General features: G+C 34.7%; 1 long non-coding RNA gene across 1 annotated transcript in view; it reads left to right on the top strand.

Moving 5' to 3' along the window:
* The window catches only part of LOC143229767 (uncharacterized), a 33,661-nt gene extending 17,953 nt beyond the window's left edge, over positions 1 to 15,708 (top strand). Inside the window, exons 3-4 of the long non-coding RNA XR_013016063.1 lie at positions 8,430 to 8,545; positions 12,254 to 15,708. This is a non-coding gene — a long non-coding RNA (uncharacterized LOC143229767). The remainder of the gene's footprint in view (positions 1 to 8,429; positions 8,546 to 12,253) is intronic.
* Positions 15,709 to 17,600: the final 1,892 nt, after the last annotated feature.

The raw sequence follows: 17,600 nt of genomic DNA, 5'->3' as shown, positions 1-17,600 counted from the left end.
GTTAAGGCTTTCGACTCGTAATTCGAGGGTCGCGGGTTCGAATCCCGGTCGCAACAAAAATGCTTGCTCTTTCAGCCGTGGGGGCGTTATAATGTGACGGTCAATCCCACTATTCGTTGGTAAAAGAGTAATCCAAGAGTTGGCGGTGGGTAATGATGGCTAGCTGCCTTCTCTCTAGTCTTACACTGCTAAATTAGGGACGGCTAGCACAGATAGCCCTCGAATAGCTTTGCGCAAAATTCAAAACAAAGAAAAATAATTTATGATAAGTCTTAAACAAAATTATTCAACACACTTTTTAACTAGGCAGTGGGTGTTGGATGTTTCTTATCAGGCGCAAAGCTATTTGTGCTCTGTCTACCACTGGTATAGAAACCCAGCTTTTAGTGGTATTAGTCCAAAGATTTGCCGCTCTGCCACTGGGGGGCAAGGCAATAGGAGTTTTTTTTAAAGAAACAATGCTTTTGTCTTTTATAATTTTTTTGGTGTTTTTAAATTCGGCAAAGATGAAAATATAGAAACAATCCCGCACAAAGACAAAGACTCGAAAAATTAGATATGCTGACAGGATAGATACAAACAAACAGTTCAAAGTGTGATCCTTTTACCGATATAGTATACAAGCACTCCAGAGTGAACATCTTGTTTCCTCATAAGATAAACATGCAGTCTGGAGTGAACATCTTGTTTTTTGATAAGAAACATGCGGTCCAGAGTGAAAATCTTGTTTGCTAATAGTGACAGGTACAAGAAATTCAAATTCTGCATTTTGTTTGATAATATGTTGACAAATACAAGTAGTCTAAAATGTACGTCGTGTATTCTGATATCCAGAGTGTTTATATTGTTTTTGATGGATATTCAAGCTATCAAGTGCAATACGTATCGTGTTTGCTGATAAGGTACACAAGCACTTCAGAGTGTGTATATTGTTTTATGATAAGATTAGATACAATATCTACAGAGTGATATGCGTATTTTCTTTTTAATTGATAGGATATACAAGCAGTCCAGAGTGTGTATCTTGTTTTATGATAAGATTAGATACAATATCTACAGAATGATATGCGTCTTCTTTTTTATTGATAGGATATACAAGCAGTCCAGAGTGTGCATCTTGTTTTCTGATAAGATTAGATACAATATGTCCAGAGTGATGTGTCCTTTTTATTGATAGGATATACAAGCAGTCCAGAGTGTGCATCTTGTTTTCTGATGAGATTAAATACAATATGTCCAGAGTAATGTGTCCTTTTTATTGATAGGATATACAAGCAGTCCAGAGTGTGTATCTTGTTTTCTGATAAGATTAGATACAATATGTCCAGAATAATGTGTCCTTTTTATTGATAGGATATACAAGCAGTCCAGAGTGTGCATCTTGTTTTCTGATAAGATTAGATACAATATGTCCAGATTAATGTGTCCTTTTTATTGATAGGATATACAAGCAGTCCAGAGTGTGCATCTTGTTTTCTGATGAGATTAGATACAATATGTCCAGGGTGATGTGTCCTTTTTATTGATAGGATATACAAGCAGTCCAGAGTGTGCATCTTGTTTTCTGATGAGATTAGATACAATATGTCCAGAGTAATGTGTCCTTTTTATTGATAGGATATACAAGCAGTCCAGAGTAATGTGTCCTTTTTATTGATAGGATATACAAGCAGTCCAGAGTGTGTATCTTGTTTTATGATAAGATTAGATACAATATGTCCAGAGTGATGTGTCCTTTTTATTGATAGGATATACAAGCAGTCCAGAGCATGCATCTTGTTTTTTGATAAGATTAGATACAATATGTCCAGAATAATGTGTCGTTTTTATTGATAAGATATACAAGCAGTCCAGAGTGTGTATCTTGTTTTCTGATAATATTAGATACAGTATATCTAGAGTGATATGCGTCTTGTTTGCTGATACCACAGTAAAAGTTGTCCAAAGTTGACACTTAAATTATTTAGATGCTTCAAATATTACATAACTACTTATTGTTTTACTCATTTATTATGAAAACTAGAATATGTTTTCAAATTTTTCAACTTTCTGAATAAAGCTGTAAACTTATGTTTTTATCTTATATGTACACATATCTTGCACATGCCCAATGCTGAATATATTTTAAAGTTTTATGGCAGTGAGTTGAATATTAAGGCAGCTAATGTATTAGATGGTAAGTTTCTTATAACATATACTGATGAGTGTTTCTACAAGTATAGTTGTTATTTTAATATTTCAAAGAAAACTTGTTTAACTGTTCATTGTCCTTTCTACTTTTTGCTCTTAGCTCATTCCTTTTAGGAAGTTAATAGAATAGGCCAATAAATAAGAAGTAAGTTTGTGAGAAAACAAAACTAACAAATAAATACAAGATATATTTCATTGCACTGATAGATACTAAACGATATCATGGTTAATTTTGAAGCTATTGTGCTTCATATACTTTTGTATATTCATTTTTCCAATTAATTGATGAATATCGGAGTGAAAAATTGGGTGTATCATTGAGTATCATCAGGAATTTCTTTTCATTTTATAGCTTTTCCTTTCAACGAGGCACGGCATGGCCAAGTGGGTTAAGGCGTTCGACTCGTAAGCTGAGGGTCGTGGGTTCGAATACCCGTCGCACCAAACATGCTCGCTCTTTCAGTCGTGGGGCGTTGTAATGTGACGGTCAATCCCACTATTCGTTGGTGAAAGAGTATCCTAAAAGTTTGCTGTGGGTGGTCACGACTAGCTGCCTTCCCTCTAGTCTTACACTGCTAAATTAGACCTCGTGTAGCTTTGCGCGAAATTCAGAAAACAAACCCTTTCAATACGTTTACTTAACTTTTTTTACTTTCATGTACGGGTTACGTCTTGTAGAAATCTTAAATTAGCATGAAAACGCTTATTTTTTAAGGAATACATTATTTCACAGCATTCTTTAGATCTAAAACTTATACACTTAGGCGTTTGGTAATTCCGTAATCATTCATAGAGCAAGATACTCAACAGATTCGTTCAATTAACTTTTCTTTTTCGAAGATCGAATTCAGCATTCTGATACAAACACACATTTAGCCTCAGTGGTATACGGAAGACGTTTATTGATGCTACAATCACTTTTCATGATAGTGGTAAATATCGCGAGGCATTAATGGCGTCGTTATGTTCATCCAAGCGTTGCAATTATCGTACGTGCAAGTTTTTCTTAAGTCTTACTGAATACTGAATTTGATGATCAGAATACAGCTCGGAGCTTCAACATGGAATAAACAACAGTCAAATCCTATAAAACTAACTAGTTTTCAAGCAACGTGGCGTTTAAAGAACACGAACCGGTTGAATGTAGAAATTTAACGAGATTTTTTTTTTGTTTTGTTTTATATATAATTGAGAAATGACATGCCATCTCATTCAATTACTTTTAGCGCTACGATGCCAGCAGTAACAATGTCGTCCAATCATCAGCTGGATAAATCGTAAATCCAACTTAACAATGGGTTGAAATGCTTGATAATCTGTTCCAAAACAATCGCCTTTCCAGAGTACACGTCCTCGAATTACAAAACGTGAACACGTGAAGTTTATATTTTTCTTTCTGAAGTAACTGGCTGACCATTTGAAAAATTCTAAGTTCATTCAAGTCTTTCTCAGCTTTATATTAGAAATGGTAGAACACGTCATATTTGTCACTACGCCACACTGCGGAGTTAATTAAATTTAGGTAAATTTTTCTCCTTTGACTGTCTTTCAAAATATAGCTACATTACTTAGTATTGGTTTGAGAAAGATTTTCTTCAAGAAGTTATGATGAATTACGATTGCAGAAAATGGTGCGATTTTAACCTTTTTTTTTCTTTCTCTGTATTATTTGTGTATGTGTATTTTTTTATAGCAAAGTCACATCGGGCTATCTGCTGAGCCCACCGAGGGGAATCAAATTCCTGATTTTGCGTTGTAAATCGGTAGACATACCGTTGTACTAGCGGGGGGCGTTTTCTTTGTCTAAGTAAATCATAAAAACACAGAAACTGATGACTCATCTATAAATAAACGAGAAAATTTCATTGAAAAATATATATAATATTCATCTTAAAAAGCAACATTATAACCTTTTGTTATCATTACATCATTTGATGTAAACATTTCATAGAGAAGGGGCCCCAACTTGTAGCTGCAGAAAAGTGTTAAGGGGCGGTTAAGATATTCACTAGATATAGATTCATTGTGTTTGGTGGGATTTTAATCAATATGCAATGTGTTCTGGAGGACCATGTACTGGGAAAGTTTGGGAACCTCTGCCCTGATCGAGTTTCAATGTAGCAAGATCATAATTTAACCTGTCATTCATTTAAAGTGTTCGATAAGTTAACGCAAAATTTAAGAGAAAAGATTAACATGAAAGATAATTTATAGAGAAGAGGGAAAAGGAAATCGTATATTAGATGGGAATAAATTCCTTGTCTGGCGAACTGATAACAGCAAACACTAGTTTTAAAGTAGTTACGGTTTTCCTTTAGTAAGACTAAAAACATCTAATAATTCAGACGGTTTTTACGATTTATCTGTGACCTTTCTTTCTAACCTTGACTGATTTACACGTGGACACGTGGAGGAAGTTAAAAACGAGCGAGTGGTACTTTTAGTGCTGTTACGACTGATGCGTTTTTGTTCACGTATTAGTTTAATAGAAAAGCATTGAGAAACCGAATGCTTGTTTGGAATTAAGCACAAAACTACACAAAGTACTATCTGTGCTCTGCCCACCACGAGAATCTAAACCCAGCGTTTAACGGTGTGAGTCCGCAGACATACCGCTATGCTACTGAGGAGCAAATCGGGTGCTTCTGTAGGAATAGATAAATACTTGCATTTAACAGAGCAAAACATATTGCAAACGGTACGAATGTTTTTCAACAGTTTAATAATAAAGTATATGGCAAATCGAAAGAGACTACTACTATCAACACAGTCACAAGGAGTCGCAATGCGTTATCGGTGACTTTGTCCATGGAGGTATCGAAACTCAACTTTAACGTTGTAATCCATCAGCCTTACAGCTGAGCCAACAGGAAGAAAAACTAGGACTCAAACTCCATGGACAAAATCATAAAAAAATACGCTAACGACAATATGATGTGAAAACATAATGTACTACGACATAATAAATATTTCCACTGTTTTCAATGTCGCTTATCAGGCAGGCGGTAGCACTAGTTATATAGAGATGTCTCGGACTGTTCATCAAAATGGTACTTAAATATTTCCTCCATAGATCATCAGAACTCTACAATACTAAACAGTGTTTTCTTTTATAACATCTATGTAATGACTGAGTCACATGTCTGTAAATATCACAGTAAACAGTTTGATTTCTTGTTCTTCTTACTACCATTTTTATTGCACTATAACTCAGCAAAAACATGGGATCTACCAAGTTTATCCAAGTTTCAAACTGAGTTTCTGCTTTTTGTAAGTATTGTTAACTCGGAATAATTTTTAAAAACAATCATAATTAATCATAAATTTATCATTACTCTTAAAGTTAACTTTTCTACAGAAATTTGACGTTCCTTTAAAAAACTTCAGCACAGGGCGAAACATGAATTATCAGCCAATAATAGATAAACAATGAATGGTACAGTTGGAACCTTATTGACTTTAGAAGTTAGTTATAAATGCCATCACTTTATGTCTACTGAAACACAACCTAAAAAAAAAAGACCAAATAAGTAAAGAAAAAACTATTCCAAAAATGAAGTAAAGATAATGATTACTAATACCAATCTTTCAGAAATAATGTAAACAAGATAGTAAGGATAACATTTACACCATCTATGCAATTCTTGTTAGATCTATGTATCATCCCTGCTAAATGCCATTTTTACTATCTCGTTCATATTATTTCTGAGGGTTGATATTAGCCATCCCTAGATTTACTTCCTTTTTTGAAAGCTTTTCTTTACTTGTAATTGTTTAAGAAAAGCCGAGAAAGAAATTGATTTAAAAAACCCACCTTGTTAGTAAATTACTTTTAAAGTGGTTTAATATCAAAAAACAAAGTTAGGGAAAAACAATGTTGGCTTTTTTTCTGTTTTTTTTTTTTTTAAGAACAATAAAAGATCTAAAGTCGAAAACAAAACATGATATGGTTTGGACTCCTATAGTTTATCTCGGGTTTTCTGCAAGTAACCTTGATGAAAAAGTAGCTACTTATTTACGACATAAGTATGGTTTAAGCATTTTCAGACGTTGTCTGTAGGTTTATAACTTCAAGGTCATTGCTACCAACAACACAGGTCTTATCATGATAACGTCACTAAATTATAGCGGTGTCTTGTTTGAAGTAGCCTTTCTCAGTTGAGTATTCTGAGATTCATTGGACGAATTGATTGTGGATGATGGGTGGAGGTTTTCTTCATACTTATCTATGTGATTAAATGTCGATGAGTTGATTTCGTTTTTTTTTTTATTCGGTACCTGGAGTCATTTTGTTGAAGTAACCATGCTGTAGATTTTTTATTCATGCTTTCGAACGCAGCAGAACTTACGCAAGGTTTTTTTGTTGTTTTTTCAGTCGTTAGTTTTGTTCACTTCCCTCAAATATTTTCCACATTAAGATTGAAAGATACGCTAACTCGGGAAGAATCTAAAGTACGACGTCAGTTCCAACTAAGCTCGTAACAACAAGAAAATATGAAACCTAGTGCCTCTTAATTTTACAGAACTGATTTCCTTCTAAATTACAACTATGTTTTATGAGCGTTAAAGAGAGAATTTCCTTCTAAATTACAGCTATGTTTTATAAGTGTTGAAGAGTGAAACACTACATGAAAAGTATGATTTGAATGGCCAGTAATTTTCAAGTAAGGTTTTCTTCATTAAATAATATGTATATCTACATATCCTCTTTCACTCGCAAGATAAATGATAATATTTTCAGCTTTAATAAAAACAAAAACTTCAATCGACAAATTTGGTAGTTGTTTTTTTTTTTTTTTCAGTTCTAGTTCCACTGAACACGTCGTATTGTGGAGTTAATTAGATTTCTTGGTTAGCATCCTTTATCGTTCTACCCTGGCCCGGCATGGCCAAGCGCGTAAGGCGTGCGACTCGTAATCCGAGGGTCGAGGGTTCGCGCCCGCGTCGCGCTAAACATGCTCGCCCTCCCAGCCGTGGGGGTGTATAATGTGACGGTCAATCCCACTATTCGTTGGTAAAAGAGTAGCCCAATAGTTAGCGGTGGGTGGTGATGACTAGCTGCCTTCCCTCTAGTCTTACACTGCTAAATTAGGGACGGCTAGCACAGATAACCCTGAGTAGCTTTGTGCGAAATTACAAAACAAACAAACAAACAAACAAATCGTTCTACCCCTAAACAAGAACATATAGCCCTCCACACTATCGAGCTTCGGATGTTATAAGTGACGATGTCAAAGGGCAAAATTCAAACATTTTAGGTCAATGATTACATATGATAAAGATTTTCCTTCCAGTTTCGTGATTGGGGTGCTTGACTGGTAATTTGAAGGTTACGGTTTCGAATCTCCCTCACGCCAAACATACTCGCACTTTCAGCCATGTGGGCGTTATAATGTGACTGTCAATCTCACTATTCGTTGGTAAAGAGTAATGTAAAAGTTGTGTTGTGTTTAGTAGCTGCCTTCCGTCTAGTCTTACACTGTTTAGTTAGGGACGGCTAGCACAGATAACCCTCGAGTAGACGTGCGCGAAATTCAGTAAAGAGACAAACTACTAAATGTTGCTGCAAGCTCTTTACAAACTGTGTAATTGTATTAATCAATGAAATAAAATGTTATTTGACACATACATCTCGTATATAATTTTTGAATTGGGTGATATAGTATAATTGTACATATTATGGTAAATATCAAATTTTACGTATTTCGTTGCACTTTTTCTTTCGTAATAACAGTTAGAGTAAATGCCCTTTAAGCATCCTTCCATGGCTTGGCAAGTTGCCAGTTCGAATGTCATCACAGAACAAGTTCAAATTTTTAGTCGTGGGAGCGTTATTATGCAATCGTCCATCATACTTTTCGCAGCTGAAGAGTTTCCTTCCTTTTAGTCTTACCATTTCTAAATTACGGACGGATAACGCAGATAACTCTTCGATAGATAGCTTTGTACAAATTCAACAAACCAACGAGATTCAAGCTCATATTTTAAAAAAATTTATTAATACTGAAAACATTACATGTTAGCAGTCACAGTTGAAAATCATGTGCAGTACGTTAACTTGGCTTGAAAAGTCCAAGTTGCTATGGATATATTTTATCAAACAAATGTTCAAACGTAATGTTCTTAATTTATCTGATTTATGTGATCAGTATTATTGGCATATCATAAAGAAAAACAGTAGAATTGTTACATGTTTTGTAACATAAATTTTTACACCGAAGTATTTTTTTTTTCTACAGGTATACAGTGATCATGTTGGAGAACCGCCATTTTTAGAGTCTGTGAGTTGTTAAAATTGAAATCTGCTTGTTCAATAAAATCAAGTAAAAGCTCAGCACCCCCTGCTGGTACAGCGGTAAGTCTAAGGATTTATAACACTAAAATCAGCGGTTCGATTCCCCTCAGTTGACATTCCAATGTGTTTTGCAATAAGGAAACACATACAGACAGAAGCTCAGTTTGGCTTTCTAGGACGTATTATAGTCCACTGTATAAAATGCTGTAAATATATGATTGTGTGTTAAAATGATGTGATTTTACAACTCAAGAGATCATATGTAAAGATTTTCCGTAACTTTAACATAAATTTTGTCAAAGTCTTTTTTTTTTTCATGTATATGTGCGAAACCTAGCCCGGTCCTCGTAATTCTATTGAATTGACCACTGTGGAAGAAAAGGTTCACATAGGGCCATTTTTGATGCTATTCTGAATTTCAGTAGCTGGAATACACGCGATAGCCTGCCATATAACAGCTTCAACAACACCTTTGTTTACTTTATCCAGATTATGTTAATGGAAGAAATTGAGAAAGTTTGTTTGTTTATTTGTTTTTTGTATTTTGCGCAAAGCTACACGAGGACTATCTGCGCTAGGCATTCCTAATTTAACAACGTAAGACTAGAGGGAAGGTAGATAGTCATCACCACCCACCGCCAACTCTTGGGCTACTCTTTTACCAACGAACAGTGGGATTGACCGTGACATTATAACGCCTCCACGGATGAAAGGGCGAACATGTTTGGTATGACGGGGATTCCAACCTGCGACCCTCGAATTACGAGTCGAGTGCCTTAACCACCTGACCATGCTGGGCATAGAGCAAAATGATAGTCAGTGATCACATAAGTGAGACTTTGTCCGGTGAAACATTGGATCCTTTTGTAACATACACAAACAAGAAATCTCTGGTGCTGCAACGTGAAAGTGCCTCAACCACCTGGCCATGCCGGGCAAATTGAGGAAGAAGCACATACATGATTTTACAATGTTATTCCTGTAACGCACAGAAAATACAATTATAGGGAGCAAAAAGCACGGATGTAATGATATTCTGACTCAGAGTATTTATTGTCCGTTTGTTATCAGTACAACATGTATGTACCGCTTCCAGTTTATGAAATATACTGTACAAATGTTAGGCAATAATTTTATACGACCGATGTTAAAGTCCAATCTTTTTACGTGTTTAAATTTCTAATTGTTTGGCGGAAATTGATCCAATATCTATAATATGTGCATACACCTATTGAAAAACACTTCGTATATATCTTTATATTGACTTTCTGTGAGGTAGAGCAGTATTGGGAGTACCAAAGACTATAGTTACCACTTTCTTTCTTTGTACTTTATTGTTTTGAATCGTAAAGCCAAAAACAGCTCTCTAAGGATCATTCGTTTGTGCGTTTACAAGAATGTAAAACATCAGTGTACTTTATGCAATCCTACAGAATGTATATTTCATATTGGAAGGCCCTGCATGGCTACGTGGTTAAGGTAATCGAGTTCATAAAATGAAGGTCGTGTGTTCGAATTCCCGTCGCACCAAACATACTCGCACTTTCAGCCGTGGGGGGGGTCATAATCTGACAATCAATCCCACTATTCGTTGGTAAAAAACTAGGTTTTATTTATTATTTTTTATTTCGTTGAATAAAACTAGGTCCAAAGCTATTGCAACTTATGTTTGTTTGGGTTATGACAAAGTTACATTGAGCTGTTAATGGTGTCTATCATGGATAACCGAACCTCAGATTTTAGCGTTGTAAGGCCCTAAACTTGCCGTTGTCCCACCGAGGAACTGCAAGTTACAAGTAAGGCAGTCTTTATAGTCCATTTTCACTTAGGCTTAGCTGTTCTTTCTTGAGTTTTGAAATATAAAAGGTATCAGAAGGTTTAAGAATTTTTCACACTTCTGTCTCCCACAAATTGGTGAATGCGATGACAATCTCAACAAAGTGCAAACAAATCAATAAAATAATTTTTATCAACCTTCTTACTTGTTAGGATATTTAATTTATTCGATTTATTATATTTTAAATTACAAATAAATAACTGTCAAAACGCACAAGGTCTATAGCAATGATTTTTGTTGTTGTTATTTCGGAAGATTCCATTCAGATCAGTTGCATTCTTCTGGTAGTTAGCGCATGAAATATTCTGTTAAAAGAGAGAGAAAGGATCATATAAAGCTTAGTTAAAATAACTTTAAAAAATTATATTTTTCCGTTTCTCTAAGTTTAATTTTACATGGTAAATTAGAAGCTTTTATAAATGTTTTGACGTAATTTGAAATAGGGGATATTTTCCTTTCTTTGCGTTCAGATTTATAGCGGTTGTACGAGTATTGAATTACAATTATCCATAGGGTTTGCTTTGTTTACATGTTAGCAAAGTTTGAAATCCAATATTATATTAAAAAATGTTATTAATATTATATTATCATCAAATCAAGCTACCAACATATATCGTAAATAGAAAATCAACCCAATAATGCGTAAACCTAATTAGTAACTGATCTCTTGTTTTTACTTATAATGTTTAGAATGTATTGTTTTTTTTCATCATCTGGATCCTCCGCTGTTAGCGATATTCTGGACCGTAATCTCAACAATATCTCTCAAGGCTTAACTAAGTTGGAATATGAAACTGGCAATAAAAAAATAGCCTTTAAAATATACATAATAATAGTTTGAAAATTATAACATTAAACATTTTAAAAACCGAAAGTTATGTTAAAGATAGAATAGATTATAAATTGCTTGCAGAATACACAAACACTAACTTGTTTGTTACATGCACTTTTTTACATAGATTTTTTTAACGAAGAACCATCTTGCCAAGGTTTCTGTTTTTTTATTTTTCTGAAGAAAGCCATATTGGATTATCTATTGTATTCATCGTGAGGAATCGAACCCTGGATTTTAACGCTTTAACTCAGCAAACTTAACGCTGTCTTATCGTAAGACAACCAGATTCTATCAGAAGTTCCTCACTAAGACAGAGGTAAGTCTACGGATTTACAACGCTCAAATCAAGGGTTCGATTCCCCTCCGTGGCCACAGCAGATCGTCCTGTGTGGCTTTTGCTATAAGAAAAACACTTCTAGCAGAAGACTTTTACTAGATGAATTTGTTGACATGTGGTGTAAAAACTTTAGAATTATACATTGAACAATTCGCATACGCTAATTTGTTTTGTTCATTTAGTCCTATGCCGTGTAAATACATTGACAAACTAAATCACTTCAATATAATTTCTTCCACGTATTGCTCAAAGTTTAGTTTCTGTATTTTATTTGTTTGAACATTTAATTTTAAGTTATTTTCCATATAACGTTTTAAGTAAAATGTCTCAATCACTAGAACCTTTTTTCAATGTTGATATTTTATTTTCCTATAATTATTCATGTTGATAATTGTAAATATAGATAATAACTGTTTTTCTTTACGAAACAAGTTTTAAAAGCGTTCATGAAAGTATGAAACGTTACTGAATTTGTTTTTAACAGAAACTCATTGAAACCTGTTCTAAGAGAAAATAATAACTCACTCGAATCCTTATCAACTGTTAATAACGTTTTGTTGCCGAAGGAATACTAGTTGAGCCATTCTAATAGTTAATCCAAATTAATTCAAAAGCTAGGCCATGATATAATTAATACAAGCCTTTTCAAGAGTTAGGCTAAAAGTTCCCGATCAAGGACGCCAAGGCGAAAGTTAACCACAACTTGTTTTTTTTTTCTTTTATTTACAGCAATTTTAACAGTTTTTTTTATATTATCAGATTTTATCAGGCTGTAGCTGCATTTGTTTCACAAGAGCTATTCCTGCCTACTGCTTTCAAGATACAATCTGTCCTTGGTTCATTTGTGATGGTTTGAACGTTTCAAAACAACAGTCATTCTGAAACTTAGGGCTGAATGGTCAATTCTCTTCTCAACCTCGCTTTGGATACGTGACTCTCGTAACAAGTATGTACAATTACCTGGCAAATCTGATTATCTTGGAACTGCTTTGAGAGAATTCCGTGATACGTTTTTAAAATAAATATTTCTTTCTGACTTCCGAACAAATCTGCTTATATTTTATGTTCCAGATTTTTCGTATTATAAATCTTTAATTAAACTTGTAATAAAGAGGAAACAGTTTGTTTTTACTAGTTATTGTTGGTCCAAAATACCACATGTGCCAGTTGTTTTTAGTTAAAAAGAACCACCAAGTTTGTGTTATTTATAATTAGCTACTCACAAAACCAGACTTCGTTCCAGTTGCTATTAGTTAAAAGTACAATCAAATGTATATTATTTATAGTTCGTTTTACACAGATAAATGCTTCTAGTACTAGATGTGTTAGGTTTTATATAAATGTTATTTTGATTGTTTTAAAAAGAGAGACTAGAATGTCTGAGAGAGAGAAAGGTTCTTACTATCGGATACCTTACCTTAAATATTGTGTTCATGTTTTTTATTGTTATACGCTAGAGAAGTTTTTAACAATGGCAAAAGCATAGGCTATCCGTTTAATAACCCCTGTCAGTGTTCATCACAGATAGAATGGCGCCGTCCCTAATTTTGAAGAACTGACCACAGGGAAGCAACGATAAGCAGCAACCTACAGCTACAATTTTATAAAAGTTAGTATATTAATAATCAATTATTTTTATGTATTTAATTAATCAAGTTATTATTATCATTATTATGTACTACTTTTACAAAAAATTCCCGGAGTAAGAAAATATTGTGTTTTTATTACAAACAAGCTAACATCAATACCGTTAATTGCTGTTCGACATTTTAATAACAGAGCGAACAAACGTAAACATAGCATAACATCAACAACTTGCTGCACGCAAATGAAGCAAATTAATCCAAGTTAACTATTTATATTTATTTATTAGAATAACTTGAAGTTAATTAGGATGTGTAGGAAATAGTGAGAAGAATATTAATATTTTACAGAAGTAAACACATAAAGGCTTAATAAAGTTAAACAACTGATGCTTGTTTTTGTTACTGAATAATCAGTTCTCACACATCTTCACGGAAACCAACGTCTTAACAATTAACGAATATGCCTATTAATTTATTTAGTAACGTATCTGCTCGGTACAAAAGAAACAAGGCAAACAAACATAAGCCTAATTTATTATTAATAAATTAGTACTAAATTTCACAGTCTAGGTACATTGATCGAAATCAGCTATTGTTTTTTTTAGATCGATCGAATGTAATTATAAAATTTAAAAAAAACGAAAATAAATAGAAGCTGAGAATTGAATCAGAAACCGAGTTGTGGCCAGGTGGGTTAAGGTGCTTGATTCGTAATCTGAGGGTCGCGGGTTTGGATCCCCGTCGCACCAAACATGCTCGCTCTTTCAGCCGTGGAGGCGTTATAATGTGTCGATCCATCCCACTATTCGTTGGTAAAGGAGTAGCCCAAGAGTTGGCGGTGGGCGGTGAATACTAGCTGTCTTCCCTCTAGTCTAAAACTGCTAAATTAGGGACGGCCAGCGCAGATAGCCCTTGAGAGCTTTGCGCGAAGTTCAAAAACAAACAAACAAACTTAGCAGTTAGTAGCATTGTATTTAATATTACATAGTGCCACGAGTTAGAGTTAAGTACTGTTTACCAAATACCTTTTTTTATTATACTTATTTAAATATAGCTTTATTTAATTTGTATGGTTGGTTATGAAAAAACGACTGACTTTTACGTGATTTCATGAATATGAATACAACACCTTGATAGTTTAGAATTTCGAGCAAAACTTGTCAAGGGCTATCTGCGCTGGCCGTCCCTAATTTAGTGTTGAAAGACTCGAGAGAAGGCAGCTAGTCATTAACACTTACCGCCAAATTTAGGCTACATTTTTACTAACAAATAGTGTGGTTAGCCGTATTATTATAACGCCTCCATGGCTGAAAGGGCGAACAACTTTGGATGAACGAGAATTTGAGCGCATGACCCTCAGGTTCCAAGTCCAGCTCTCTAATCACCTGAACATGCCAGTTATAGAGTATAAAATATTACATTTAGGTTAAAAATAGCGTTGGTGATAAATCTCTCACAATTACAATAATGAATATTAATAACTTAGAGAATAGAACCAGCAACTTACAAGTAAAGAAATAAGATATGGCTAACACTTTCAGATATTTTGTTTTATTTCCTCCTTCAGATCTTACGCCAAAATAATTTGTCTCGTTGGATATATTTATTCAGCTTTAAACTATTTTATTCTGTCATTAAACACCCACGTATTCTATGAAAGAGAAAAATAATGACGTAATTTCCTGCACTCGGGATACCATGACCTTCCAGCTACGTGTTTCCATCGATTCTTCATATATTAAAAAACCGCAAATTAAATATTTAAGCTTCAAGGCATTAGAGTGTTTCATTTATGGTTGAAACAAAGATTCGAAAATATTTCAAGCTAAATGTTTTACTGTCTTTCATGAAATGATTTAAAAGGTTCATGTCTTTCGCAATTTTTCATTTATTTACATTTTATGTGTGTGTGTATGTGTTTTTATTCTTATAGCAAAGCCATATCAGGCTGTCTGCTCAGTCCATCGAGGAGAATCGAACCACCTGATTTTAGCGTTGTAATTCTATAGACTTACCACTGTACCAGCGGGGAAGTTTTGTGTGTGTGTTTCTTTCTTATAGCAAAACCACATCAGGCTGTCTGCTGAGTCCATCGAGGAGAATCGAACCCCCTGATTTTAGCGTTGTAAATCTATAGACTTACCACTCACTGTATTAGCGGGGAAGTTTTGTGTGTGTGTTTTTTCTTATAGTAAAATCACATCAGGCTATCTGCTGAGTCCACCGAGGGGAATCGAACCTCCTGATTTTAGCGTTGTAAATCCGTAGACTTACCACTGTACAAGCGGGAAAGTTTTGTATGTGTGTTTTTTTCTTATAGCAAAACCACATCAGGCTGTCTGCTGAGTCCACCGAGGGGAATCGAGCCCCTGATTTTAGCATTGTAAATCTATAGACTTACCTTTGTACCAGCGAGAAACGAGAGTGGGAGAACTCTAATGATATCAGGCAAATGCTACTCTAACTGAGATAAATGGTTAAACTTTTAAAAACCGCTAAAAAACATCTTTTTTTAAAAATCAAAACCACTAACACAGTTTTCAAGTATAACACAGAACAAACGAGGTTTTTATTTCATGAAGAACAAACGACTTATCGCGTCCCCACACGGCCGGGTGGTTGAGGCACTCGCTTGTAATATAAGAGCCACAGGTTCGAATCTCCGTCAAACTAAATATGCTCTCCCTTTCAGGAGTGGTGACGTTATAATGTGATGGTCAATCTAACTTTGGTAAACGAGTAGCCCAAGTGTTGACTAACTACCTTTCTTCTCGTCTAACACTGCTAAACTAGAGACAACGAAAACAGATAGACCTCTTGTAAGTTTGCACCAAATTCAAAAACAAATACCTTTCACACGTATGACACATACTTTTTTTTTGTCTTTTGTCAGAGTGACGATCCCACAATAATATCAACATTGTGAAATAACCTTTCTTATGGTTAACAACTTGTACAATAACCAAAGTATAATTACTGAATTAAAGGTGAATTTTCAACAAATTTAATAATTGCCTTAGAAACTGTACTTTGGTTAAGTATAATTCCTGTATGGTTGCCATATTTTTAAACAATTTAGTTTTTGAGTAAAAAATGAAACAAAAAATGCGGGTTCTCGAACTCACGTTCCTCTCGGTGTTTCGGCTGTTTCCGTGACGTTTTACAACTATGACGTTATAGTTGCCAAACACGCTTCGTTGCGCGCCGACCAATTTGTTCCTGTTAGTGTTGGTGTTTTATGTAAATCTATCTACACCTTGCAAAAACATACGGAATATGTCATATAAATTATACATTTATGGTAAATATTAAATTAACTATTCAGTCTGCTACATCTAGTTTGATTTCATAGACAGAATTATAACGTATAACTGAAATTCATTTTGTTACGAGTAATAAATACCCGGTACAATGATTGTGGAAGGGCCGAGTATTAGTTACCATAGTCGGCAAAGTATAAACAAATTAAACCCAGTCTGTGGAACCAATAACGCATAAACACCAAACAGGTTTCGAAATGCTTAAAATTGCACGTGAAATAATACAGACCACATTTGTTGTCATGGCTTAGGATTACCATTCTTTCACTGGAGGTATGACCAGCTCGCAACCTGCCTTGGCGCTATCAGTATCACTCACAGTTCCGCTATTCTCGCTCGTGGAACTGTCTTCATCACTAGAACTTGTCAGATCTGTGTCAAAAGTAACTGTTCTAGGTTCGTTCAGAGTAGGTTCGAATTGATATGGCGCTACTCGACACTGTTCAGAACACAAAGTCAAAACAGACTCCGCCTCTGTTTCTCCGTATGCACTGGCCATGTCTATTTACATTCAAAGCACTGGCGTTGGCGGTTTGTTTGGCAACTATTACGTCACAGTACTTCTCCTAGCGGCAAATGTAAAAACTACAACGTTCGGATTACCGCTCGGAAAGGGCTCTTTCTGCACCAAGTTCTTTCTTTCATTTATTAGCACATATTTTTTATAAAAAAAATGTGAAGCTGCAAAATTAATCAGTATGAGTAGTTCTTTTGACTGCAAAGTTTTCTTTTTTTTCTGTAAAATTCATCTTTAATAACATAGTTTGTGCTTCAGTTGAAAATAACACAAAAAATGATAATTTCCTAGCGTTAGCGTTGTATAAGTTTAACAAGTCCTCCGAGGGGAATCGGACCCCTGATTTTAGCATTATAAATCCGAAGACTTACCGCTGTCCCATCTTGTTTCGCCCTAAATCAATGTTATGCTACAAGCATACAGAGTCTTGTTTAAAATGTATATTTCTGATGATTATAATAACTTAATTTTATCAAACATTATCACAAAATGTTCATAATTCAAAATTAGATCAGTGAAATACAACAGCGACATTTATTAATGTGAGCAAGTTTTTTATTAAACGCAAAGCTATACACTGGGCTATCTGTGCCGTGCGCTACACGAGTATCAAAACCTGGTTTTATAGCGTTGTAAATCCACAGACACAGTGTTGTACCATTGAGGAAAAGAGAAACAGATAG

Source organism: Tachypleus tridentatus, chromosome 10, assembly GCF_004210375.1.
Source record: "Tachypleus tridentatus isolate NWPU-2018 chromosome 10, ASM421037v1, whole genome shotgun sequence".
Classification (NCBI taxonomy): Eukaryota; Metazoa; Arthropoda; class Merostomata; order Xiphosura; family Limulidae; genus Tachypleus; species Tachypleus tridentatus.
This window is presented reverse-complemented; position numbering and strand designations above follow the sequence as displayed.